This window comes from Trematomus bernacchii, unplaced genomic scaffold (assembly GCF_902827165.1).
Source record: "Trematomus bernacchii unplaced genomic scaffold, fTreBer1.1, whole genome shotgun sequence".
NCBI classification, from domain to species: domain Eukaryota; kingdom Metazoa; phylum Chordata; class Actinopteri; order Perciformes; family Nototheniidae; genus Trematomus; species Trematomus bernacchii.
The window spans coordinates 25,950,482-25,978,261 of record NW_022987720.1 but is presented as its reverse complement, the minus strand read 5'-3'; the positions used below and the strand labels follow the sequence as shown (position 1 = coordinate 25,978,261).

The following is a 27,780-nucleotide window of genomic DNA, read 5'->3' as shown; positions in this document are numbered from 1 at the left end:
GCTCAGCTGGCCTGGTCCAACACCTGCCTCGTCTTCTCTCTACCTTCGGTGTACAGAGAGCTCTCGAGCGACGGTGGTCCGGAATTCAAGGCGAGCCACACTGAGGACTTCCTCCGCTTATGGCACGTCAAACACCGTGTGTCCTCCGTTAGCTTTCCGCAGTCGAATGGGAGGGCGGAAGTTGCGGTTAAGACTGCTAAGCGCCTCCGATGTCCAACACCGGCCCGTCGGGCAGCCTTGATCAGGACCGCTTCCTGCGTGCTATGCTGCAGTTGCGGAACACGCCACCCGACTGCAACCTCTCGCCGGCCAGATCATTCCCGCCCCCCCCCTCGGTGGCTCGCTCTCCCTTCGTGAACCGCCTCGAGAAGTTCTCGAACCCGCATATCCGCCCGCTGTGGCGCGAGGCATGGGCGGCGAAGGAGGACGCCCTTCGGACCCGTATGTCCCGTACCACCGAGTCTCTGGGGACTCACTCAAGACCGCTCCGCCCATTGGCGCTCGGCGAAAGGGTATTCCTCCAGAACCAGCAAGGCCCGAGCCCCCGCAAATGGGACAGGTCAGGGATCGTGGTGGAGTCGCTGGACCATGACCAGTATCGGATCAGGGTTGACGGTTCGGGACGTCTGACACTGCGCAACCGGCGGTTCCTCCGTGCCTACACGCCGGCCACACCCTGCGCCCATGAGCAGTCGGCCACGCCGTCGCCGCCACCCGCTGCCCTGGGACATCAGCTCCCACCTATCCGCCCGGGCTGGGCGACGCCCCAGGGGCTTGCTCAGCGGCTGGCTGATGGTCCCCGCGACTCGGCTATGGGCGCTTCCCCACCGGCGCTTGCTGATGAGGCGTCCTCTGACCTCGCCGTTCCTACGGGTGCCTTCCTGGGCGCACCGCTCCCAGTGCCGCAGTCGCCGCCGGCGCTGCCCCAGCCCACTCGGCCGGGCCGCGTGAGGAAGCCGCCGGCACGCTACGAGCCCGAGTCCGGCAGCTGGATACGGGATTTAGACCGTTAATCTATTCCAGCCTATAGCTTTCCGGTCTGGGGGGGATGAAGAGTTTATCGCCGGCCACTAGAGGGCAGCGTCTCACTGCACCGGATATGCCGCGCTCTGACCCGGTAGTACTGAGCGGCCATTTTAGTTCAAACATTGTTCATTCACTCCGCCTCGTGTCGAGACGTTCATCCACTCACACATGTAAGACTGTTCCCACTATTGTTGGTGTATATATACGTGGTGTCGTAGCATATATTTGTGTTGTGTTAATGATGACATGCATGTATGTAATACTTTGTCAGCTTACCTCGCTGTATTACTCTGTTTCAGGGTGTCGTCATCTTTGTCATTAAAACACTGAAACTGACATTGAGGAGTGTGTTTCTTCAATTATTACATTCATATCATGTGTCCCGGTAAAAACATGTATTCCATACATCAACGTCTCTCCTGATTGAACTACAGTTAACTGACGGCTGCAGTGTCAGGCAGCAGAATGTGTCGGAGTGTCAGAGAGAGAGAATCCTTCTCCTCCAGCCTTCCTTTTATCCCCGTGATAAACTGGAGTTGGGAACAACCTGGGCAGAGCACAGGGGCAGATTAGGTGCGCCTGTGCCAAAAGGACAGAACACAAGGAGGGGAGCACGTAACAATCACATAAGAAAATAATCTCTTCTCCTTGTACTTCCTAAATTACAAATGTTGTTTCTGATTGTGATAGCATCATATCTACTGTGTTTAGTTCCAAAATCTCAAATTCATTTTTATGATGTTCCGATGTTATCATTAAGGTTCACTTGTTTTAATGTCCTTTTTTGCCACATGTTAAGCCTGCTCCCTCCAGTTTGCCTCCTCTCCCTTTTTTCCACCGCCGTTCAAAAAGGCCTTTTTGTTGCTGTTGAGAATATGGTGATTGTCGTGTTCTTTTATTCCAGGAAAGACAAACAATTTCTAAGTTCAACTATTTATTAAAAGAGAGCAAAAGATATATTTCACTTGGCCAAGGACTCCGTCAGGTCATAGAAATCACAGGCAGCAGAGCTGTAATCTGTAACTATTTTTCCGGAAAAAAGCCTTGAACCTTGTGCGTGCATACATTTTATTATTCAGGCCTCTGCCCGTACATTTATGATTGGTTGAGCCTAGATGGGGGGGACCGTGGTTTAGACTTTGGCCTCCCTTGTTGGTGCACAGACTTATGGCGCTTTTCCAATGCAGCACGTAGCACGGTTTCTTTTGTTGCTTTTCCTCTAGGGGTAGTTCCGGCACAGGGCTACTTTTTTACCTTTTTTCTGGCCCTCCAAAATCAAGGTTCTTACCGGGCCAACAACCGGGCTGAATATGCAAACCTAGTGACGTAAACACTCTCGACTGCTGATTGGTCAGAGAGAATTGCTGGCAAGGGGGCTACAACTACAACAAAATCTGATCTGGCCCTTCCTACATCCAGGACATGGTTAAAGCATACACCCCAGCACGTGCACTCCGCTCTGCATCGGCCAAACGGCTCGCTGCACGAGCACTGCAAGGGGGACCCAAGTTCCCATCAGAAAAAACACGTCGGTTTGCTATCCTGGCTCCAAAATGGTGGAATGAGCTCCCCATTGAAATCAGGACAGCAGAAAGCCTACACATCTTCCGGCGCAGACTGAAAACTCATCTCTTTCGACTCCACTTCGAGCGATAGAATTACTAACAAAGAATTGCTAACAAAGCAGTTATATACTAATAAAGGACTGGCTTATCTAAAGCCAGTTGAGTAGCACTTTAAATGTTTTAGCTCTATGAAACCTGATGTACTTATATGATTCTGTTTTCTTCAAGTTTGTATCTTCCTGGTCGAATGCACTTATTGTAAGTCGCTTTGGATAAAAGCGTCAGCTAAATGCAATGTAATGTAATGCCGAAGTAACAACATACTGATACCGGTTAGTAAAAACCATGAATTAATGCTTTGACAAGTCTGCAGACAAGACGGCAGGAGAAACCCTTTTTTTTGGTTTTCTGAATGGAGATCGGATCGATCAGGCTAAGCTAACGTTGTATATGCTCCGTCCACACTCACAACAACGGCCTACAGACATAAATAAACCAGCGACTGTATTCGCCATGACACAGACAGTATGTGGTTTGTACTTGTTTAACTTTTGTCTAGTTTCTGAACAGATATGAGGAGCTGTGAGCTCTGAGGGCTAACAGCTAATGGCTGATGTTTTGGTTTTGTGGTTCGCATTGAAGATGACGTCACGGCAGTTTTATGCAGCGTCGCTCCGCCCGCCGAACAGCTGATCGCCCCGCCACACTGCGTTACTATAGTTACTACCCCAGTAACTAAATGAAATGAATGTACTCTTCCAATATCAGAGTAGCACATGATAACAAAGGCCCTACGTAGCTGTGTACGTAACAGGATGTAGGATTACCTAGAAGAGCGTCAGGACACACTGTTTTTAGGCATATGATAGCTACTGTATGTGACAACGATTAACATGATGATTCAGCCCTTAAGCTGGCTACACACCAACCCGATTTTGGGAGTCAGAGGCCGTCAGAGGCAGTCGGGCATTCACGGCGCCCTACTCAGGTTGGTGTGTCCCTCACCGTCGTCTCTTTACGGCACCTTTTGACACCTCCCGCGGGAGGTCAGAGATAGTCGGCCCAAGCAATTACTCTGGTTGGCTGTTCACACTACCGCTGCCTGCTGGTAAGGACAGTTATTGCCACTCGTCGACTGAAGTATTTGCGGTGTTTCGTAGGCGGGCGGCGTAGCGGGCGGCGTAGCCGACGCAGGCGACGTAGCTGACGTAAAAGTCGGGACGCCTTCGGTACGCGTTCTTTGGTCTCAGGTGGGTGTGTAGCGGCCTTTAGGGAGATAGACATTTGTTTATTGCTTACGCAGGCCTTAGCTAATCTGAACTAAGATTCAGAATACTGCTTAAAGGTAGGGTAGGTAAGTTTGAGAAACCGGCTCGAGATTGCTAGAATTTGAAAATACACAACCGGAGAAAATCTGCCACTTCCTTACAGAGCCCCTCCTCCAACACACACGAACGCGCACATGACAAATGAGGGCACGAGATAAGTTTGTGCACAGATGGAAGGCTGACAGGCAGGTAGGCCATCCAGTTATTTTAGCCGGGCCGGCTAAAATGATTGGTCGTGCTTTTTACAGTACTACGGCTTCCACAGATGAAATATTTGTATGGATTTTTTGTCAAAGCACTTAAGATATTCATTGCTTTCGGGATGTTAAAGGTAGGGTAGGTAAGTTTGAGAAACCGGCTCGAGATACACTTTTTGTTATATTCCATGGAATGCTCTTAACATCACCTTATTTCGAGCTATTTTCCAAAATCCTATGGAGAAATTGCATTGCTTTTTGTCGAGGGAACCGGAAGAAGCTTACTTCTGGGTTTTAGGACGCGTCACTATACCACTCTATTATGACAAGAATAATTTACAACAGTAGGTGGCGACAATGCTCCAACTGGTTGTGAATCGACATTATTTAAGAAGAAGATGTCTCGCGCATATATATCTATGGGAAACAAGCGATAATAGTGCCCATCCTAAAGCCAGGGAAAGACCCTTCAGATCCATCTAGCTACAGACCTATTGCCCTGACATCTCATTTATGCAAAATTATGGAAAGAATGGTTACAGAAAGGTTAACATATATCTTAGAAAGTAAAGCTCTGTTGTCCCCATATCAAAGTGTTCGTAGGGGTCGGAATACAATGGATTCTATATTGTGCTTAGAATCAGACATCAGGAAGCACAGACCAACAAGGAAGTAGTGATTGCAGTCTTCTTTGATATTGAAAAGGCTTATGACATGCTCTGGAAGGAAGGACTACTAATCAAGTTAAAATCATTGGGAATTGGTGGTAAAGCATATAATTGGGTTATGAATTTTTTACTGGACAGGAAAATACAAGTAAGAGTAGGTGCAGAGTATTCAAGTGTTTATGCTGTGGAAATGGTACTCCGCAAGGTAGTGTATGTAGTCCGTTGCTGTTCAATATAATGATACATGACATTTTTAATCAAGTTCATCCAAGTGTGGGAAAATCTTTGTATGCAGATGATGGGGCTTTGTGGGCAAAAGGTCGCAATGTAGCACATGTTGGAAAGAAAATACAAGCTGCAATAGTTGAAGTGGAGAAATGGACAAATAAATGGGGATTCAAACTGTCAGTAGCTAAACGCAGGTCATTTGTTTTACAAAACGGCATAAAATTGCTCCTATATCGTTAAAATTGTATGAGCAACCTCTTGAACAGGTTAATACAATAAGATTTCTTGGTGTTTGGTTTGACGGAAAGCTAATGGAGCAATCATATAGGAAAGTTCAAAATAAATGTAAAAAGGTCAACAATGTACTTCGGTGTTTGGCGGGACAGGAGTGGGGAGCGAGTAGATCATCACTTCTGAATATATATTGGGCACTCATGAGACCTGTAGTAGATTATGGGTGTATAGCGTTCATGGCAGCAGCAGAATCAAACCTTAAAAAACTGGATGTCCTACAAGCTCAGGCCCTGAGAATTTGTGGAGCTTTTAAAACATCTCCAGTATCAGCAACAGGTGGAAATGGGAGAAATGCCTTTAAGGATAAGAAGAGTTAAGTTAATGTTGGCATACTGGGTAAACCTTCAGGGGCATTGTGATAGTCATCCTGCGAAAAGTATTTTGAAAGACTGCTGGGAGCACAATGAGTCACATTTAACAAGTTTTGGATGGATTGGCGATGTTTAAAGCAGCAAGTATAGGTTTGAATAAATACAGTATTGCCCCACAGTTCCAATCTCGTCCATTCCACCCTGGTTATTCCCATTGCCAAGGGTAGACCTCAATATACAAAGAGTTGAAGGAAAAGAAAGAACTACTACCAGTATGGCGCATAGTCCAGAATTATTTTGCAAGTATATCACTCAGACTCAACAATCATATTTACAGATGGCTCCAAAGATCCAGAGACAGGGCGTGCAGGGGCAGCAGTAATACACATATAAAGAAAAGGGTAACAGACCATGTGTCAGTACACCACAGAGTTGTGGCATTGGTGTTGGCATTGAAATGGATAGAGGAGAAAGAAATACATAATAGTGTAATTGCATCGACAGTTTTTCAGCATTATCGAGTATACGATCAGGCTTGGACATAATAAATGAAATATTTCTAATTTTATATAAAATGCAAATCAAAGGCATAGCAACTCGTTTCATCTGGGTTCCTGCTCATGTTGGTGTGGAGGGTAATGAACAGGTGGATATTCTGGCCAAACAAACACTCAGAATTATGAACATAGACATAGAAGTTCCACTTAGCAAAGCGGAGGTTAAAACATTCATACAGAAATATGCACAAACAACATGGCAAGAACATTGGGACCTTAGTGATACAGGAAGACATCTTTATAAAATTCAAAGGTATGTGGGGGATGGAAGGAAGGGGGGTTTAAAAGAAGGGAGGAAAATGTCATTTCTCGGATGAGAATAGGTCATACAGGGCTCAATCTACATTAAGTAATAGGAAAGCATCCAACCGGAAAGTGTATACACTGTAGCCAGCCAGAAACTGTTGAGCATGTTTTACTGCTTTGCAGGAAATATAGTACTCAGAGAAATGTGCTTTTCCAGACACTGAAGAAAGCAAAATTCCATGACTTGTTGCTATCAGGGCTGTTAGGGAAAACATCAGGCAATATGTATTGTGAGATTATTACGTTTCTAAGAGGAATTGATACATTTAAAATAATCTAGAGTTTTGGTTCTTTATTATATTTTATTTCTTTTGTTTATTGATTTCTGCATAGTCTCTTGTCCACACTCCAGTTGGTGGCGGTAATGCACCTACAAGTTGGTTTGCCAACCGCCAATAAACATCAAAGAAGAAGAAGAAGGGCTCACTATTTATATCTCAAACAGGAAACCATCAAACGGAAAAGGAGGTACATACAATCATGACTACTAAATCATACTTTAAATCGTTCGATATGTGTGGTAGAGTCTTGTGAGCTAACGTTATACAGCTTACTTGTTACTTGTTTACCAGCTCGTTGCTAGTCAAAGGAATATTTAATAGAAGCTTCGGCTAACGGTTGCTAATGCTAAAACTATTGAGAGCAATGCTCACAATAGTTTTAGCGTCATTAGGAAGCCTCTATGCTCACTGAGCATAGAGGCTTCCTAATGACTTCACGAGGCTCTCCGATATAACTATGGATGTACAAAAGAAAAGGAAAGAGCGCTTGGATTACCAGGCGACTCGGGCGAGCGAGAAGGAAGGGCTGCTACGAGCCATTAAACCCGTAAAATAAGACAGGTTATCTTAACACATGTGCGTCGATTGGTTCGGTGGACCCGTATTTGCAGCACTGATTTAGATACATTACATGTACAACATGGAGGAACTGACGAGGCACTTAAGGCTTAAGGCACATAACCATTTTCCGCCAAAGGAAGCTGGTATTGTGACAAATGTCCTCAGTATGCCCCCTCTCAAAAGAAACAGAAGTATTAATGAATCTGAATGACAATTTAATATAAAACGTAATAACAAAGTTCAGATTGCAGCTCTATTGTATTTAATATTAATGCAAGTATATATAATGATGATGATTTAACATGTTTTCTTTTCCATCAACTCTATATAAAGAACATGTAAGTGTAACCAGCTTATTGCTGTATTAAAAATAAGACCTAAAAATGGAGGGTATCCAATTGAGCAAATCAGTTTATGATTTATGTTGGATGACTGAAGAATATATATTTTACATAAGCAAGGGTAACACAATGTATAATGCATTGGTTCATGGCCTCTCTGTGGCCTTATAGTTGTTATGTTCAAATGTGTAATCTCTAATTGTTGTGTTGTGTTTGTAGTCGTCTTGTATGCAGCTTGTATGGGACTTGATTTAGTTTTTGCTGTGTTGCTGTTTGTGCTACATTTGAAGTCCCCCTTGAAAACGAGATGTTTTATCTCAAGGGGTTTATCCTAAATACATATATTTCAATCGCGAGGATATTGGCTTCCAAGCCAATATTTCAAGGATGCTACGTCATCGAGTGCCGCCGAAGGACTGTTCCAATCTCCAGCATACTTGGAATTCCACCGAGGCCGCGTCCTTGGTTTGGGGGGAATTTCGAGGCTGCACATGGGTAGACTTTGCGTCCTTAAAATCCCCACAATGCTTTGCGCATGGACCAATTTCCCCAAATCTGTGGCGGAAGATGTAAGGCGGGGCCTCTCATATGACGCACACCTGCACACTTGCTAGCCTGTTCCACTCTTCGTTTTCCGAATAGCAGGAAGTATTCTTGCCTTGCTTCTGAAGCAAGATGCTCGGCTCGGCTGTGCTACCAAGCCAGCATCCTCGCGATTGAGAAACGGCCTGTGGCCTTATAGAGTGGCGAAGTCCTTCCCCTTCCGGTGGACCTCCATGGGACCTTATTTCGGAAAAATTATGTATTGAAGTCAATGGAGAAAGAAAGATTATCTTTCGATCCCGTTTGAATTGTGCCACACAAATTACACATATGATGTTTTTCAATTTAAAAGATAATTTTGCAAGTCAAAAAAAAAAAAAGTGTCGTAAAACTGTGAAGTAACACATTTGTTTGTGTGAAACGCTCAATGAACTACATCTCTGGTCTCACAGAGCAAACACGGCACCAAGATGGCCGTCACTACTGTCTTGTCAATAAAACGATTGACTACCCTCACTATCACCACAATGAAACACGTCCTGAAGAATGTCATGCAAAGCTGCCTGCCTGCCTTCCTTTGATTCACTCTGACTGCCTGGTCGTTTTAATGTTTAATGTCAACCATTTGTGCAGATAGCATGAAGTAGAGAAGATCGCCGATGCTAGCGTTAGCGTTAGCATTTCTCCCCCGGGCTTAAATGGGTGTATTATAGAATGATCACACCGGTGACAGTACTATTCAAAGGGTTCACGAAATATGCCCTACTACTCTTACTGTTTAACAATTTTGGGTTACTTAATGTTTACTTCATGTTAAGGCTAATAAAAATGACAAGGCTGTAATGCTAACTAACGTGCTAGCTACTAGCTAGCTTGATCCAGACACTCCTGGTCCTTTCATCAGACGGGAAAGCGAAAGAACAAGCAAGACCCATTGCTGGTATGATAACAACCTGGTACTAAGCACACAGGCATCTTGTTAAAGTAATCTTATCTAGCCTATGGCGCTGATTTTAGCTATCTCTAGTGGAGGGAAAACAATTGTGACATCACGTACGCGACTCTGGGATTTGTAGTCTTTCTAGTTGCGTATTTTTCATAGTCTTATATTTCAAACGTTTTACGACAAACTGTGACTTTTTGACATGGAAAGGATTTTTTAAGATTGACAAACATCATATGTGTAATTCATGGCACAATTCAAAAACGGGGATCGAAAGGATACGTTTTCTCTCTTCATTGACTTATAAAAAAAAAAATACAATTATTTTTCCGAAATAAGGTCCCATGGGTCGGAAGTAGATGGGCGTGACTTCGCCACTCTATAGTTGTTATGTTCAAATGTGTAATCTCTAATTGTTGTGTTGTGTTTGTAGTCGTCTTGTATGCAGCTTGTATGGGACTTGATTTAGTTTTGTGCTGTGTTGCTGTTTGTGCTACATTTGAAGTCCCCTTGAAAACGAGATGTTTTATCTCAAGGGGTTTATCCTAAATACATATATTTCAGTTACACTTAAATTACACACTGATTTGTGTTAAATTAAATCTATTGTAGTCGGTAGTCAGACTGAGATCCAAATGTACTTTTTTGAAGTGTCATCATGTATGTGTGACACCAGAGTTGACTTCAAATATAAATATTAATCAGATTATTGCAACTCCTGTATGGAAAGATGGTTGTCATAGATGCAGCCATTGGACACATGCAGAAATGTGGAATTTGCATTATAAATTGCTCTGAATGTGTACTATTTTCTGTGTTAGTGTTGTGTTTACAGAATTCCTTGCAACATTGCAAAGAAGTTAAGGACTTGCCTACTGCACATACTGAAAGGTGAGACAAATAACCAATATTGAAAGAATCACACACTATGGACTATTGAAGCTGGCCGTGTTGTGTGTTGTGTACAAGGCCATAACCGTGGGAAAAACTGGCTTGAGTTTTAAAACATGATACATGTATTATTATCCTTGCAAGAATGGAAGTAGTTATCTCATACAGCATATGGTACAACTAATTCCGCCCGAACAGTGTCCTTCAATGCTTATATACAAGAGAGGGTGTATCACAGTCACAAGATGGAGGAATACCGGTTCAAAGCAGTAAACAATGTTTAGTTCAAATTAGTTGAGGCCCACGTCAGAAATAATCATGCATGTCATATGTCTATCTCCCTAGAGGCTGAATCATCATGTTAATCACATAGCTATCAGGTGCCTAAAACAGTGTGTCCTGACACTCTTCTAGGTAATCATACATCCTGTCATATACACTCACTGTTACAGTTTGGCCTTTGTTATCATGTGCACCTCTGTCCTTTAAAGAGTACATTCAGTATTTTCTCCAACACAGTTTGTAAAAGTTTGTTATATTTGACTGTTGCTAACATTCTGTAAAACTAAAATAATATATGAATCCCTTCTCTAAAACCATGGATTTCCATTGTAATGTTCTTTACCAGGTTATTTTGTTACAGATATCTAAAAAGTAGTTTTCTTGCAGTATAGAGATGTAGTTGAAACTAATCCAATAATGTCTGACAACAGAACAGATCTAACAGTGGCTGTTGTTAATGCCAGGTGATGGACTGATGACAGTGTCCTTTCCCTCTCTCACTTTCTGCATTCTTTAGTATAGTTACATAATGGCAGATGCCCGAGATCGAACTCCTCGCACACGCTCAAGAGCAGATCAGAAGACGTTTAAACCTTCCCCCAAACGAAAGAGTCCTACACTGTCTTCTCCAAAGCAAACGAAGCTAGCGGGAGATGCTCGAGTGAACATTGGATCAGCGTTTGAACGTGGAGTGAAGTGAAGGCCTCAAAAGGATTAAAAAGTGATGAAGAGTTTGGCTCTTATTCTACTCGATCAGTGAGATTAACCCTCAAGAGCATTCTGTTTGCAGAACAGCTTCATAAATATTTGTATCTTGCCAGTTTTTTAATCTACGTACATACAGCGGTTGGGTTGTCAAGTATCAGCATGCCCTTCTGCTTAATGTTGCCATAGTAAAACACTAAACACTGTTTAGCTTTTACTGTCTAAGTGTGAAGGTAACTGTTATGACAGATTCCTTAAGCAGCGTATTTCTCGCTTATTAATTAAAGTGGACCTATCATGCTATATTTGAATAATATAGTGTAGGACCATACCTATATAAGGCATATTTATACTTTTTTTTTTTTCAAAATACCAAACAGATCATGCATTTTACCAAGCATTCAGATTCCTCTGGACCCCAGTGATAAAAGATCAAGTTATCCCAATCTGAAGTAAGAGACATTATTTTGAGATTAGTAAATGTTTAAAAAGAAAATGCATGATAACATTTGCAATTGATTACAGTGCATCATAATATCAACCTTCAGTTTCTGAGTTTCTTTCTTTTATGATTTAGGTGCAGACGCTGATCGAGCAGGAGGTTCAAACTGCACTGAAAAAGAAAGAAAACAAGCTGCTGGGTTTAATAGGAACGATTCAAGAGCAGGATGAATCACTGGACTACAAAAGCTCCATCCAAAAACTGGAGGTTCGTGAAAGTAGTGATTCGGCGTGCTTTACTTTGTTTTTGTTGTCTTAAAGGGGCCTTCTTATGGTCGTAGCAGATGGATGGAGAGTGTTTGTGTGAACAAATACAAATTACAAGTAAAAGCCATTACCTGAAAAAGTTAAGAAAACTTACATTTCATTTCAGTGGGAACAGTGTTGTTGGTCACCCTTTTTTGCCAGTGCATCAAAGTTTGGTGTCAGTTTGGTTGTGGCAATTCTCAGGACAGATCTGAGGTGTTTCATCAGTTAACTGGGATCTGTGGCGTGATTTGTTGATGTTCATCACGCTGAACGTCTGCTCACACACGTAGGTAGAGCCAAACAACACCACCATCCTCTGTGCCATCCTCCTAATGTTTGGAAACTTGGCTTCGCTTAGTGATGCATACAACTCCTCCAGTTTGAGGGAGTTCTCCTTTAAGACGGAGTCACATTGAAGATCAATCAGTTCCAATTGCAACTCCTGCGGCGCTGTTTCACAGTCTTGTGACAGGGGACATGACACCAGCTGAAGTGACTTTTCGATTTTTTTCAAAATCAGAAAAGCGACGGCAGAATTCTCCGTGCAGGTCGTCCAGCGATTTGCTGTATTTCTTCACACGTCGAGGGGCCTCTTTCAGTGTCGCTAGTGTGGGGAAATGAGCGAATGATTTGTTTGACATTTGTCTTGAGAATAAAGTCAACTTGGCTTTGAAGGCTCTCACATTTGTGTATATTTCGTGCACAAATTGCTCTTTCCCTTGTAGCTTCGTGTTCAGCTCATTCATGTGTGTCAGTATGTCCACAGCAAAAGCAAAATCACAAAGCCAATCTGCGTCGCTCAGCTCTGGAAAATCGTCAGCTTTCCCGAATAACTCCAAAAATTAGCTAATCTCCCCTTTGAGCTCCCTTATCTCAAATTTGTCATTAATCCCTCTGATAAAAATTAAGAGCTGAGCGGTGTCTTTTACGTCGGTACTTCGTCCAGTGCTAACGAATATAACTTAAATTACTCAGCTGTTTTGTTTAACTCGCTGGCCAAATCTTCGTCACTTAGTTCTACACGGCGAGTCACTGTCCTGCGTGATAAAGTAATTTTTTCAAATTTGTTTTTGCTCTCTGGACACAAGAGACCTGCTGTCTCTACCATGCATTCTTTCAAAAACTCCCCTTCGGAGAAAGGTTTGCTGGCCTTTGCTAATTTGAATGCTAGCAAATAACTTGCCTTGGTGCTTGACTCTTGAATAGAAGTTTGTTGGAGAAAAATATTTTGCTGAGTCTTTAAATTGGCTGCCAACCTCTGAGCAGTAGCCGCCCGTTCTTGCGTTGACTGTTTGCTAGCATAGTTAGCATGCTTGGTGGAAAAGTGGCGGCTGATGTTGTATTCTTTGAATACCGCAACGGTTTCTTGGCAAATAAGACATACAGCCTTTGATCGCACTTCGGTGAAAAAATATTTCGCTGTCCACTCGGCACTCATTGTCGACTTTTCTTTTCTTTGGTCCACTCATTGTTAAATGCAGGTTCAAATGTGAATTAGGTTCAAAGGTGAATTATTGCGTCATCGTTTGCGTCATGACGTAACCGTTTACGTGCCTTCGAAGTTCTTAAGACCCACACTGCATTTTACGTGGTTGCTTTTCTCCGCAACACCGCTCACAACATCAATAGAGGACTGCGTTGGGTTGTTTTTAATCCTACGAAGCCAGATTAAATTAAATAACTACTTCTCCAGCCTTATACCTTTCTCCAGAGTGCCGTGGTGCATTGTCTATTAATGTGTTTCAGTGGCATTACCGCCCGCCTGGAGCGCGGCTCGTCCACCGGAGATTATTCTCCCCGTTAACTCACGGCAGCGGCCGCTGGAAAGTGTTCACTGTCTGACTGTCACACAAGCAGCTGATAAATATTCCCCATCCCCATCAGTGAATGTGTGTCAGTCTGAATTGACGCTGTTTGGCATCACAACGCTGTTATGAAAGTTTCTCTGGCATTCTACAGGTGATGTTAGCATAGCAACCAAAGCTAATCAGACTATATTGACTACTTGTTATCATATTGTGGCATAAGCCGGCACATTTTACCGGCGTAGTTTTCGTTATGATTTTACTTGTGATGGCCACATGTAGCCCATGTATTGATTCCATCCGATAGCTGCAATAATACAAAACAACAGGAAAACATCTGCCTCTTCACAATGGTCAATAACGGCGAACGGATGGTCATTAAAGTAAGGTAAAATAAACAGAATCACACTAAGCTGGTTAGTGTTGCCTGACTTTATATAAGTGTTTTTTATAAGTGTGTGGTCGCGTTTTAGTCTCTTTGCTCAGCGCTACTACTTGTTACAACTTGTATTCGCTGTACTCGCCATGATTGCTCAGGTTAATCTCGACCCCCTCCATTGTAACGGACCGTCCACACAGCAGCGTTAAAAAAATCTTGGAGGTGGGCGTATCTGAAGCTTGGGGATTTTTTGGGAGCAAGGCACCAACAACCAATCACATGAATCTCCCGCCCCCGACATACGAAGCAAAAAAGTTTGAAGTAAACTGGATATAAACTCCCCAAACAGGCGAAAACCTACCACTGTCTCTGCCACCCTCCCTCCATGCCTGGCTCCTCCGGTTTATATCCCGGTAGGTAAATAGGGACTGGTCATAAAGCACCAGGTGATTCCCTACCGCTAATTTCTCCTCCATTTTTTGGAATATGAGGAAATGACCTGCGGTATGTCTCTCCCAGCATACACGCGGTTTGATTGGCTAGCGCTTGAACTGTCAGATTTGCATACACAGGATTTGATTGGCTGACGCTTCCACCTCAGCTTCAAAAGTTGAACATTGCTCAACTTTGAATCCTGAAAATCCTGAAAATCTCCGCTCGCCTGCCCACAATGCAGTTCGGCGAAAAGTGAGGCAAATGACGTCACCCCATTCAAAGTGAATGGGCAGAAGCGTTTCAAGATTTTTTAACGCTGCTGTGTGGACGGTCCGTAAGGGTGACATATGCGGTTCTTAGATCTTGCCGGGTTGCAGAGTGGTCAATTGTGTCTAGAGTGCGTCATCTAGTGGAATAAACTGAAATTACGGGAATTGCAGGAAAAAGGCAAAATTAATGCGGTCATTACTATAATTTGGACAATTTTGTACCAATATTCCGCGGGCCGGATTAAAAGGTCCAACGGGCCGTATGTGGCCCGCGGGCCTTAGTTTGCCCATGCCTGTTATAAAGTATATCTTAAACCAGAAAAATGTTTCTCTCTTCCTAAGGAGCGGATGAACACAGTAACCAGGAGAGCGGAACCAGCTATCGCCTTCATGACAAAGACACTAAAGAGGTTTGATGCACACACACACAACTTCAAACCCTGCTTTTTTTGCTCATGCAGTTCTATCTTTTTAAAGGTCCCATCATATGCTTTTTTTGGTTATTAATACCCGTCCCCTTGTGTGTTATGTTGCCTTTTCTGCATGTAAACGGTCTGCAAAGTCACAATGCCTCAAAGTACACCCTGTAGCGAGTAAAACTCTAACACAGAAAATATGTGTCTATGCTGCCCCAGAACGCCTCGTTGGAGATTTGTCATTTTCCATTTTTTTGGTTGTATGGAATATGTTAGAATAGGTACCATTGATTATTATATCCAGTTTGAAATGTAAACAGTAAAGACTGCCTCACGAGATCCAAACAATTGATTGCCTTTCAGAACCCACAGCCATCTCTGGATAATGTCAAGATTAAAAGGTATGTGTATTACCCGGGTCCAGTGGTAAAAACAGGGTTCGTACGGGTGCTGGAAATCCTTGAAAATGCTTGAAATTGTACGAGGTGTTTTCAAGGTTTGAAAAGTGCTTGAATTTTGGGAATGGTGCTTGAATTTGGGATAAAGTGCTTGAAATTGTAAATGCTTTACTTCGCTTTTTAGATTAAAAGAAAATAAAGAAGTCGGAGCGCGCTTAATTGCTTCGCTTTTACATAAAACAGCTCCGCTCCGGCCTTCCCGCGCAATGCGCGTGACCGGCAAGTGTTTTTGTAACGTATGACCTGGGCATTCTGATGAGAGTGATAGATGACAGTATGCCAGGAGGTTGCCGTTTTCAACGAGCGTTGGCTAGCAGAAGACAAATACAAGCCATGGCTAAGACGAGGGTCAAGCCCACTCCTGCAAAGTTTGCAAAAATAACGATGCGAGAGTCTGCACTGACGAGCCACATGGAAGGTACCCGTAGTAGAGCATTTTAGATTAGGCTAACGTTGCACGTTACGTTTGTTTAAGCTAACGTTAGCAAGCTGAATAGCGAACTCGATGAGGGATAATAATAATTGCAGGGGACAATCATTTCAGAGGAGCGTACCTATGTTATGTCAGTCGCCATCCTGTGGTGTTCAGCGGATGAAGCACTCATGGCATTTTGTGTTATTGTCACGAAATATAATCTATTGATTCGACACAGAGCGATTTTAAAAGCAATGTATTTCTACTGGTAGTATGTTTCGTGCCTAAACCAAATGTGACTTTCTCTATCGAAATCAGTCACATTGACCCGAAGACACATTTTCGTTTGTATTACTGGTCTGGGGGAAGCTCGCGAGTGTGTTTGTGTTTGTGTATTTTTGAGTTTGTGTACCGGGGAAACACTCACAAGAAACACCGGCTGTTGTTATGCTTGCTGTGATGTTAAATTACTCCGTTCTCTGCTTGTAATTATGCCGTTACAAGCTTCAAAGTTGTATTTATCATCTGAATTTGCCGAAACAAGTTTAATATTCTGAAAGCCAATACTTTGTTTATTTGAAAACAGATGAAAACAAACTGTCTTTTATATAAAATTGAAGTATTATATACAAGTAAAACTACATGTTGCTATAATCCCATGTAATTGTAGAATGCACACAGTCTTCCTTTGAAGATGTATAAGTCAGGTGTCTTGAGTAGTCAAAATTACCTACAAATCATTGTACACATTTGTAAATATTATTTTCCACTTGTTACCATTGTGAGTCTATTTTTATGCAGCTCTGCGTGATTTTGTGGCTACAATTCAGGCTAATATACTACCAGAGGTAGAATAAGTACTCAGATATTGTACTTGAGTAAAAGTATAAGTACTCAGATCTTGTAGTGAAAGTATAAGTACTCAGATGTTGTACTTGAGTAAAAGTAGAAGTACTCAGATCTTGTACTTGAGTAAAAGTAGAAGTACTCAGATCTTGTACTTGAGTAAAAGTAGAAGTACCAGAGTGTAGGAATACTCTGTTACAGTAAAAGTCCTGCATTCAAAATGTTCCTCAAGTAAAAGTAGAAAAGTATTCTCATCAAAATATAGTGAAAGTAGCGACAGTAAAAGTAGTCGTTGTGCAGATTGGTCCATTTCAGAATAATATATATGATATGTTTTATAATGATTGATCATTAAAGTGTTCTCAAAGCTGGTAAAGGTGCAGCTAGTTTGAATGACTTTGTATACTGCAGGGTAGCTTGTGAATTTACTCCAGGTGGAACTAAAGTCTGATTTAACCCTTGATTATATTTCACATCATTCATCCAGATCTGTAAAGTAACTAAAGGTATGAAATACATGTAGTGGAGTAAAAGTACACAATTTACCTCTGACTTATGTTTACTGCCAACCTAAAAGTACCTCAAAAATAGTAATTAATAATGTATTGAAAAAAATAAAATAATGTATTGAAAAGTTATTTGGCTGATTGTTTTATATTGGCTCAGCCAGGTTATATGGGATGCCCACTCTACGTACAGATCACTAATTTTGAAATATTAAACTTAGTTTTCTTTTCTTACATTTTTCATCCTCATGTAGAATGCTATCACGAAACACACATTTGGTTGTTTATAGCATAAAGAACATCTGATTTAATGTGAGGTAGGGAAATAATCATTTGAGTATAAGTATGTGTATATAAATATGTAATTTACAACAGCTGTAAGATGCTTGAAAAGCTTGAAAATGCTTGAAAAGTGCTTGAATTTGACTTTTGAAAAGGTGTAAGAACCCTGTAAAAACTCTCATGTGAACCTGTGTACTTTTGCTTAGTTTGTATTTTGAGACATTTTTGATGTTTTGTTCACCCCTGCAGGGAAGACTCTGCCAAAGATAAGAAAATCCCACCTGGTAAGATCTCAGCCAGCAAGCCTGCTTTTATAAATATTTGCATTTGTGGATTGTTGAGTATTCGTTCAATGCAATTTACATTTTCAGGTTTCAAAAGCGACATTGAGAGCATGGAAAAGAGAGTGGAGTTCTTAAATATGATGGTAAATATGCAGTTCATTTCTCGGAATAATTTGTTAAATACAAATGTTAAAATGTCTCCTTGTTTGTTAAGGAGAAGACTTGATTTTCACACAGTTAATTGTAGTTTGCTCATTCATTGAAAAGATGAGGGGTTTATGCTCAAAATCTGCTAATATGGCGGTTTACCTTTCTCTCTGTCCAGAAAAGCACCAAAACGAGATTAACAAAGATGCAAGAAGACAATGAATGTAAGAGCTTTTGATTTATTTATATATATAAATATGTATACATGCAGAGGTTCGAATAGCTACATTTTAAACTAATGTAGCTTCTAATGATATTATTTTTCATGCATGGAGAAAAAACTGACGAGATAAACTGCTATAATGACCCAAATTAAATCATATGGGTCACCGACTACATGTGTAAACTACATGCAGATAATCTCTACTGATTCATTGGGCATCCTGCAGGAATTCACCTTTTTTAAATAGCAAACGCCAGTTAATTTCCATTGCTTCTTTTTAAAATGTCATAAAACAATTGGTGAATTGCAGATGTTCATCTGTTTGAAAAGAATCAGCTTGTATCAGGTTTCCATGTAAGTTTTAAGCCCCATCTACATTGAGGGGGCATGTAGTATCGAGCATATTCCTACCATGCATTGGGAACACATTATCAGAATGTAGTTATTTACAATGTAAGACCCTTTTTCTATGAAATTGTCACAATGGCTGCTCCAGATGCATAGTTTAAGTGCTTTTGAAGCCAGATGTATTCGGTTTACATTTTTGTTACAAAGAAAGCATCTCACTCTGCTATTTGAGAAGCTTAAACCTTAGAATGTGTTGAATATTTTCTAAATTTCTGCGTGAAAAAGGATTTTATTTGTTTATCGATCATCAAAAGAATTGTCGTTATTTTTTGTGTCAATCGGCCAATTGATAAATCAGCAGCGAACTGCTTCAACACGTATATTTCGGTGTATTCACGGCATTCATTTTTGTAATTCTACAGTATTGTTGTTTTATAGTTATTTGTTAATGTAACCCAATTTGTGTTCTTTGAAATTGAAAAGGATATCGCATTGTGTTTGTTACTTTCGTTCCAGTTGTATATGTCTTAAGTGTAATTTGGCTTGGGTTGCGTTCGAATACTCCAAAAAAACAGCTCCTAAGTTCTAACCCTATCGTCTATTCCTTGACCTCGGAGTGAAACGTCATGGGGTTAAGGGATAGTGGATAGGAGAATTCAAAAGGATTTAGGAGAAGAGACTGCGGCACTTTAGAGAATCCGACTGCACTTTCACTATCCGACGTGTTTATGATGCGCCAGCAGAGGTCATAAATGTGCGCCTGCTGCTGTGGGGAAACTATGGAAACTACAGTTTTCTATACAGCGGACTACAACATGGATGTTTAATAAGAACGAGGGACTACTGTAAACTCATCTAGAGACTCTGCACCGTGCTCTGATGCTGTTGTTTTATGCTTTATGAACGGGGACAACAGAGAAACATATTCTTCATGACATACATATTTTTCATCTGAACACTAACAGTCTGAGACACAAACTGGCTGAACTCAGGCAACTGTTCATGAACGGTAAGGCAAGCATATTATGCTTTTCTGAGACCAAATTGGACAATTCCATTACAGATTCAGAGATTGAAATTGAAGATTATCTTGTAGTGAGAAGGGACAGGAACGTGAATGGAGGTGGTGTCTGCATGTACATACATAAAGACACCAATTTCAAAAACCGTACTGACCTGCATCATGAAAATATTGAATCTGTGTGGGTTGAAATTCTTTTTGACAATGCTAAATCTGTAATAGTCGGGACAATCTATAGACCACCGGAACAGAGTGACTTTTATGATACATTAGATGGGTGTTTGGCTGATGTGGGGGATGTAGAGACAATTATTATTGGAGACTGGAACACGGATATGCAACGTAAAGACACGTCCGTCTTCAAGTCCTTCAGTAGGATTTGTGATCTGCACGGCTTCAGCCAGCTAATCACCCAACCCACCCGGGTATGTGAAACAACACAAACTACCATTGATCTCATTCTGACCTCTGACAGGTCCAGGATCTCCAGTAAAGGGGTTATAGCATGCGGTTTAAGTGATCATTATATGATATTCTGTACCCGCAAAAAGCTAAAACAAAAGGCCGGCTGTCACAAAACAGTCATATCTAGAGACCTCAAAAACTACTCTAGCGAGGCCTTTAACCTAGAACTGGAGAGCCTGGACTGGTCAGATGAGCTCAGTGGTACACAAGTTGAAGAAACATGGCTTGGTTTCAAAAACAAATTCTCTGCAATACTCAATGATTTGGCCCCCCTAAGAACAACCAGGGTAAAAAATCGCGCTGAGCCGTGGATGCACTCCGGCATACTGACCGCCATGAAAACCAGAGACAAAAAATGCTCTGAGTTTCATAAAAGTCAGTCAATGCTTTCCAAAAGCACGAGCAGTGAACTCCAGGCCCACGTGACTGAACTAAAAATTGAAAGAAACAGACTAAGAAATGACGTAAGCTCCATGATCAAAACTGCCAAAAAGAATTTCATCAATGACAAAACTGAGGAAAACAAAAATAAACCCCGTGAACTTTGGAAATTACTCAATAACCAGCTTGGCTGCAGTAAAAAACTCAAAACGAGATTTTCAAACGTAAACATAAAGACAGATAACAGGCTCATCACAGACAAACTGGATGTGGCCAAGTACTTGAACATTTTTTTCACAAACATAGCCACAACTCTTGTAAATAAATTACCCTCCCACTCAGGGCTTTTTGGAGTAGATCACATCATGACCTACTACAAAAACCTAGGGGTACGCAAAGATGATTTCAGTCTAGCAAGGGTAACAACAGCAGAGGTACTCATTAAACTGAGCGCCCTCAAACCTAACAAGGCCACTGGCCACGACAATATCCCCTCCAAATTCCTCAGAGACACAGCAACTGCCATCTCACCAGTCATAGCTCACATAATTAACCTCTCCATAAAACAGGGAAAAGTACCCAAAGACTTCAAAATTGCAAGAGTAACCCCCCTGCACAAAAAGGGCAGCAAATTGGACCCAGGCAACTACCGCCCTGTTTCTATACTTACCTCCATCTCGAAAGTCATGGAAAAAATAGTATATGAACAGGTCGAAAAGTACCTCGCAGAAAAGAAACTAATCTATGAATTTCAATCTGGCTTTAGAACATCCCACTCCACTGACACATGCCTTCTTTATTTGACCGACCACATCAAACAAGAGGTGGACGAGGGTAAATACTGCGGCATGGTGATGCTGGACCTACAAAAGGCTTTCGACACTGTCAATCACCCCATTCTGATTGACAAGCTAAAAGCAATTGGTTTTGATAAACTATCGGTGAGCTGGATGCAATCCTACCTGGAGGGGAGAGAACAGATGGTGGAGGTAAACGGTACTCTGTCCCCCCCCCTCCCAGTGAGCTGTGGTGTTCCACAAGGAAGCATATTAGGTCCGTTACTGTTCCTAATTTATGCAAATGACATGTCATCAGCATGTGACTGCAACTTGTTCCTGTTCGCGGACGACTCAGCCCTGCTGGTCTCTGACAGGAGCAGATTGCAGGTTGAAAAAACCCTCAGCTCCGAGCTCGGCAGAATCTGCACCTGGCTCGCCGATAATAAATTATCATTACACCTGGGTAAAACAGAGTCCATTCTCTTCGGTTCGAAACATAATCTCAGCAAATCCGACGACTTCTCAGTTGCAGTGGGTGACATTATTGTCACAAGTAAGAAGGAAATTACATACCTAGGATCTATTCTTGAGGCAAACCTCTCCTGTGACAAAATGGCATCCAATGTAATAAAAAAAGTCAATCAAAGAACTAGATTCCTATACCGGATCTCCTCTCTGGTAAACAAAAACACCCTGAAAACTCTGGCAGGAGCACTCATTCAAGGGTACTATGACTATGCTTGCACGTCATGGTACCATAGCACCTCCAAGGCGCTAAAAACAAAACTTCAAACATCGCAAAATAAACTGGTCAGACTACTGCTTGACCTTTCATCTAGAACCCACCTCACCTCTGCCCACTTTGACAACCTAGGATGGCTTAGAGTAGACGACAGAGTACAGCTACTTGCAATGGGCCTGGTCTACAAGATCCACTACACCTCTATGGTACCCATGTACATGTCAAAATTCTTCCCAAAGGTCAAGGAATACCATGATCATAACACCAGAGGGAGCTCCACAAATCATGTAAAACCCAGATTTGGCACAAAAAAAGGGGAATACACGTTTCGCAATTATGCCACATCAAGGTGGAACGCTCTTCCCACAACTGTAAAGGAAAGTAAAACTATACTTACCTTCAAAACCTCTCTTAAAGAGCACCTTCGGGGGAAAGCATTGCAAAACTGGCCCCGGTAATGGTACAAATCTCAACCTGTCGTACAATGGACAGCTTCCCCCCCCCATCTATGTATATACTCGCATTTTAGACTCTGTTACTAACTGTATATCTGTAGACTTGGTATGTCTTAAATGTCCGGTTAGGATGTATTAGAACGAAATCTAAAATGAAAATTGTAAATAATCCATCTGTATGTAAAAAACCACCTGTATGTAAATTGTAAATAAGCCATCTGTATGTCATATATGTCTTATATGTCTTAAATGATATGATGAATTGGAAATGGGGGACCCTGATGTAAACAAGACGAAAGTCTTTCTCTGGTCTGCATCCCCTTAACAATTGTATGTTTTGAGCTGTACTGTACTGTACCCAATATACAAGCTGTTAATAAACTTTTCAATCAATCAATCAAACCAAAGTTGGAATTGAAATAAAAAAGGAAAGTGAAACTGTCACCCTCTCCCTCCGGTCCACATTAATACAAATGATCCCAATACGTATGATTGTATGAAAAGATCTTAAAATCAATACAAATGTATTTATTATAACGGTTAGTCCTTAACATCTATCACTGTGTATATCACCATTCAAACATCTTTTAAAAGTTGAACAAACCCCACACAGCTCAGTAAAGACTGTGAAATGTTGACTTTATTTGATCATTTCAGTAAAAACTAACGTTCATATTTCTCTTTTTGATTATAATACTGATGAACGTTCAAAACAAAGCACTTTGGCAACTTACCACATACGTTTTAAAATGCTTAATAAGCACCGTAACTTTCATGATATCATTTCTCGTTCATAATCGGTTGTTTCCGTGAACGGCCGACTGTTGTGTGACGGCAAATGCTGCGGCCGCAAGGCATTGTGGGGCAGCATTTTCTCCTCTCCTTTCGGTTAGGGAGGTCCAGTGGTTCCTAAGCTAAAGGAGGTTATAAAGGAAGTTTGAAACCTCCTTTCCTTTTAATTTAGAGAATTCGAACGGCACTTATCATGGCTGCCACTGAGGGACTTCCGGGTCATTTCACTCCGTTAGGAAGGTTCCTAAGCTAAATGGACTATTCGAATGCAACCTTGGTTTCCTATTTATGGACATGCTTTTATTTTGAAGGAGAGTTAGCGGAGTTGACAGGAAGTTGTTGTTGCTTTGGAAACAACGTGACGGAGATTAACGGAGAAAAGTAATACCTACATATAAAGACGGAGAAAGTAAACGATAACGTTTATGGTTAAGTGTTAGCACCCCCCGAAGAGGCACAAGCTCTTACGTTGATATTGGAGATTTCAATACATTCAATTTGGAAAAAAAACGGGGAAAAAACTAAACGAATATCCGAATAACGAAATTGAAACCCGAATAGTACTCCAAAGAACGAATATTCGGATATTCGGGTACAGCCCTACTGCTTATGTCGACATATGACCACCAGATGGAAGCATATTTCAGCCAGTGACTACAGCTTTCCTTATAAAATGTCTCGGCTTACCCATTTTCATTTTGTCTCTCTGTCCCTGATGCAGCCTCTTCATGACTATGGAGAAGGTAAAGGGTAGCGGCGTCTTTCCAAGTTGGACAGCCCTTGGTGAGGTGGAAGCCGTCCCACTACCCATGTGTGTTATGATCAGTAAATACAAGCCCGGCCACACGGTGTGTGTCGCTGTGATTGGCAAGTTTGGCCGGTACGGACCTTATAGTACTGTTGTGAACGCAACCGTACCCGATTAGGATATTTGGTCAAGGGAGAAAGACCAATAACAGCTACTTCAACAAGGATTTTCCACATGAAGGACCTTATTTATTTTTTTTGCATTTTTTTTTATCAATTATCAATATTTTTATAATGTAAAAAGCTTTTATTGTTCATTGAGTTACTGAAGTTGTAAATGTTTTATTAATGTAAAAAGCTTTTATTGTTCATTGAGTTACTAAAGTTGTAAATGTTTTATTGTATGTTCTGAATGGTCACTTGTTGAATTAAAAAGTAGAAATCTTTAACACTTGTGTGTGTCTTCATATAACATATTAACTACTTTTGAATACTTGCCAGCAGGTCAAAGTAAAGCCATGTATTACATTAAAATAAACGTTATTTAGCTGATGTGCCTTACAATAAGTGCAGTAAACCATTACGACTCAGAACAGCAATAGAGTCCTTTGTCTGGAAGGAAAAGCAGTACGGTCTTGTTTAGGTTGAGCTTTAAGTGGCGTGTAGACGTCGGCTGACAGATATCAGCCAGACAAGCAGAGATGCATGTGTTCAATTGGGTTTCAGACAGGGGAAATAACAATTGGTTGATTGTCCTCTGGGTAGCTATGATAGAAGAGACCGTCAAAGCAAATGGCAGAGGCAAGGGCATTTTTGTACAGATAAATAAGGAGGGGGACCACTGATTAATTGACAAGAGTCGGACAAACCCTCTCGTTAACCCGTAGGACCAGTGTTTAATGTAGGCTGAACACAAGCAACACAAAGATATTGGGGCAGATGCCAATTACGTTACTTTACATTTAGCTGATGTTTTTATCCATAGCAACCTTACTCATAGTGCAATAAACCATAAAGATATAAACTTGGAACAACAAGAAAAATGCAGATATATTCGCTTAAGATAAGCCAAACCAATGCAAGTGGTGGTGCATTAAGTTCAAATGGGCTAAACTCTTTAAGTCCTGCAACGTTTGTGTGTGTCTGTGTGTGTTGGGTTTTAATCGCCAAGATACAAGCAAAACAAGTGGGTTTTCAGTTTGCAACAGAGTTATGTAGACAACCTGCTGCCAACAATTCCACCATTTTGGGGCCAGGATAACAGGTGTTATTTTGATGAAGGGTTCTAACTCGCAGTGAGAAGGTCGCAAGTCGATCGGCTGATGCAAGCCTAAGTGTTTATGTAACCTGTAACCCTTATTTAAGCAACCATGGAACTGCCTTTTATTGTGCACAGTACCATTGATCAACCCACAAGCGGCCGATAGAGGGTGGTGTTAGCTCTCTGTAAGGTCTGGCTTTGTACTAGTTAAATACATGAACAAAGCTGTTTCTGTATCTTGCCAGTTTGAGTCCATAAAACAGTCCATGTGAAACCATCAAAGAGCATTCCGCAGACAAGACACTACTCGCCTGTTTTTGACTAACCAACATACCTGCCTCAATTAACTCTTTCCTATCCAGCTTTGATCATACTCATGACAAAGAGGCAGTTTTTTTTAATTACAAGCAACATCATCAGGACCACAAATTGAGAAATTGTTCATCAAAAATGTAATATGAGATTAAACAGCATAACCGGCAGGAACATTTAGGTAAAAGCAACAGAAAATGTTTTATATTCACTTTAATAATATAAGCAATCAGAATTGAGTATCCAGTAAAGGTGTGTATTAATAGAGTGGTACAGAAATGAGACCTAAAATCCCAACATTCGTTTGGCCACTTGCCCACTTCACTGGAAGTCAATGGTTTTCTAACCGTACTTTTGGTAAGATGCCTGAAATAAAGTCTGTGTTTAACACAAGCTTAAGGGATTTCTACCAGTGGCGGCTGGCCCATAGGGGCGCTAGGGGCGCCGCTCCACCTCTTCCCACATTCTAGATTGTCATTAAAACCTGTTAAGCCCTGAGCCTGTTTTTCAGGTCTCAGGCTCGAAATTGACATGCCCAGAACAAATGACTATATCTTAAAGGGGACCTATCATGCAAAATGCACTTTTTGATGTCTTTTATACATAAATATGTGTCCCCGGTGTGTCGGGGAACACATGCAGCGTCAGAAAATAAAACCCTCTCTCTTTTCCTCCGTACCTACATCTCTAAAAACGGGGCTACCACGGAGCTGATTTAGATTTGCGTCCGATATGACGTAATATCGGAAATGTAGGCTGGCTTTACACCCACGGCCCTATCAGAAACGTTGCTATCAGAAACAATGCCCGACTGTTTTGGACGTAATATGGTCGGTGCATGTTTACATTAGCATCGCTAACACTCAGAGCTAACCTGTACTGCACAGAGCATGTGTGTGAAGAAGCAGGAAATAAAAAGGAACTCAATTTATGGTATAACCGGCAAGAGAGAAAGCCTTTGAGCTCCATACTGTTTCAGAAATAATCCTTGATAATCCATGATATGGCGTTTCATCCCCGCAGTATCTGCCGGTAGAATCTCCCGCATGAGCTCAGCCCCCCCCCCCTTTTTTTTTAATCAAATTTCTTTTTTTAAAGCTTTATACCCCAAATCAGCACTTTTAAAACAGGAAGTGAAATAGAGGGATATGAGGCATGGCCAGAATGGGTGATCTGTTTGGTATTTTGAGCAAAACACTTCATAGACATGTTTTTTATATATTTGTATATATCTGAGACCTATGCTATTGCCTACAAATAGCATGATAGGTGACCTTGAACTTCTAAAAGGGGTAAATTAATCATCTTTTTTCTCAAAGCAATGATACACCTGTGAGTTGGCTGTAGAAATGTCAGAATCAGTATAGAAGTTTTTAAGTAAATTCAGATTGAACATAGTTTCCGTCTAAAAAAAAAACATTACTTATAAAGAAAACCACTCTTGAATGATGGGATAGTAGCCAAAAACCTTTAGGAATCCAAACTATAACATATAATACGTACCTTGTATCAAGATTGATGCAAAACAAGTGAAATGTGACCTTTTTAGAGAGGTTTAGAAAAGAAAAACCAACCTCTGGGTACATTTGGGTGTATTTGCCGTATCTCTGGAACCCATTGGTCGATTTTGGTGATTGACACCTCTTTGTAAGCGTTAGAGCCAATAGATTCGAGGGGGGGTTCCTAAATCCACCTAAACATTACCATTGAGGAGTGAGAGTGATGCGCACGCAGTTTGCCCAAACCGAAAGCTCCGTTACACTCTATATGAAAAATATGTTTATTGCCATAAATGTTATGATGGATTATCAGTTGAACACAACTTTTGATCAGAAAACAGCAAAGGCCCCCGTTTTGGCCCCGTAAAGTGAAGTTGTGTGTTGTCTTTCCTGGCCTTCGCCGCCGTGAGTTTTGGTCGCACAGTGATGATACTTACAGTATACCAATGGAATCTGTGGAATCTCAGCTTTCATATGATATCTAGTTTGTGCAGATAGCATGAAGGATACAGGATAGGGATAAGTAAGCATAATAAGGAGGTTGACATAAACAGGCACTAAAATAATAGACTGTATCAAGTGCTATGTGCCTTTGAGCTAGCCCTGCGTTGTAATATGACATATGTTTTGAGTCTGTGTATAAGTTTGCTTAAATTTTGGTAGAGCCCCCCCTAGAGAAAAATGCACCAGCCGCCAGTGATTTAAAGGGGACCTATTATGCAAAATCTGAAATGTT

The 27,780-nt window shown here is 41.4% G+C and overlaps 3 long non-coding RNA genes across 3 annotated transcripts; all 3 read left to right on the top strand.

Annotated features, from left to right (window-relative positions):
- Positions 1-6,902: 6,902 nt before the first annotated feature.
- Positions 6,903-11,019, top strand: LOC117493480. The gene is made up of 3 exons (XR_004556969.1): positions 6,903-6,948; positions 9,971-10,040; positions 10,840-11,019. It is a non-coding gene; the product is annotated as an uncharacterized LOC117493480 (long non-coding RNA).
- Positions 11,020-11,407: 388 nt separating this feature from the next.
- On the top strand, positions 11,408-15,068 carry LOC117493649. The gene is made up of 3 exons (XR_004556980.1): positions 11,408-11,479; positions 11,605-11,736; positions 15,008-15,068. It is a non-coding gene; the product is annotated as an uncharacterized LOC117493649 (long non-coding RNA).
- Positions 15,069-15,331: 263 nt separating this feature from the next.
- LOC117493232 lies at positions 15,332-24,421 on the top strand. The gene is made up of 5 exons (XR_004556952.1): positions 15,332-15,482; positions 17,838-17,872; positions 17,960-18,015; positions 18,198-18,243; positions 23,947-24,421. It is a non-coding gene; the product is annotated as an uncharacterized LOC117493232 (long non-coding RNA).
- The last annotated feature ends 3,359 nt before the right edge of the window (positions 24,422-27,780 follow it).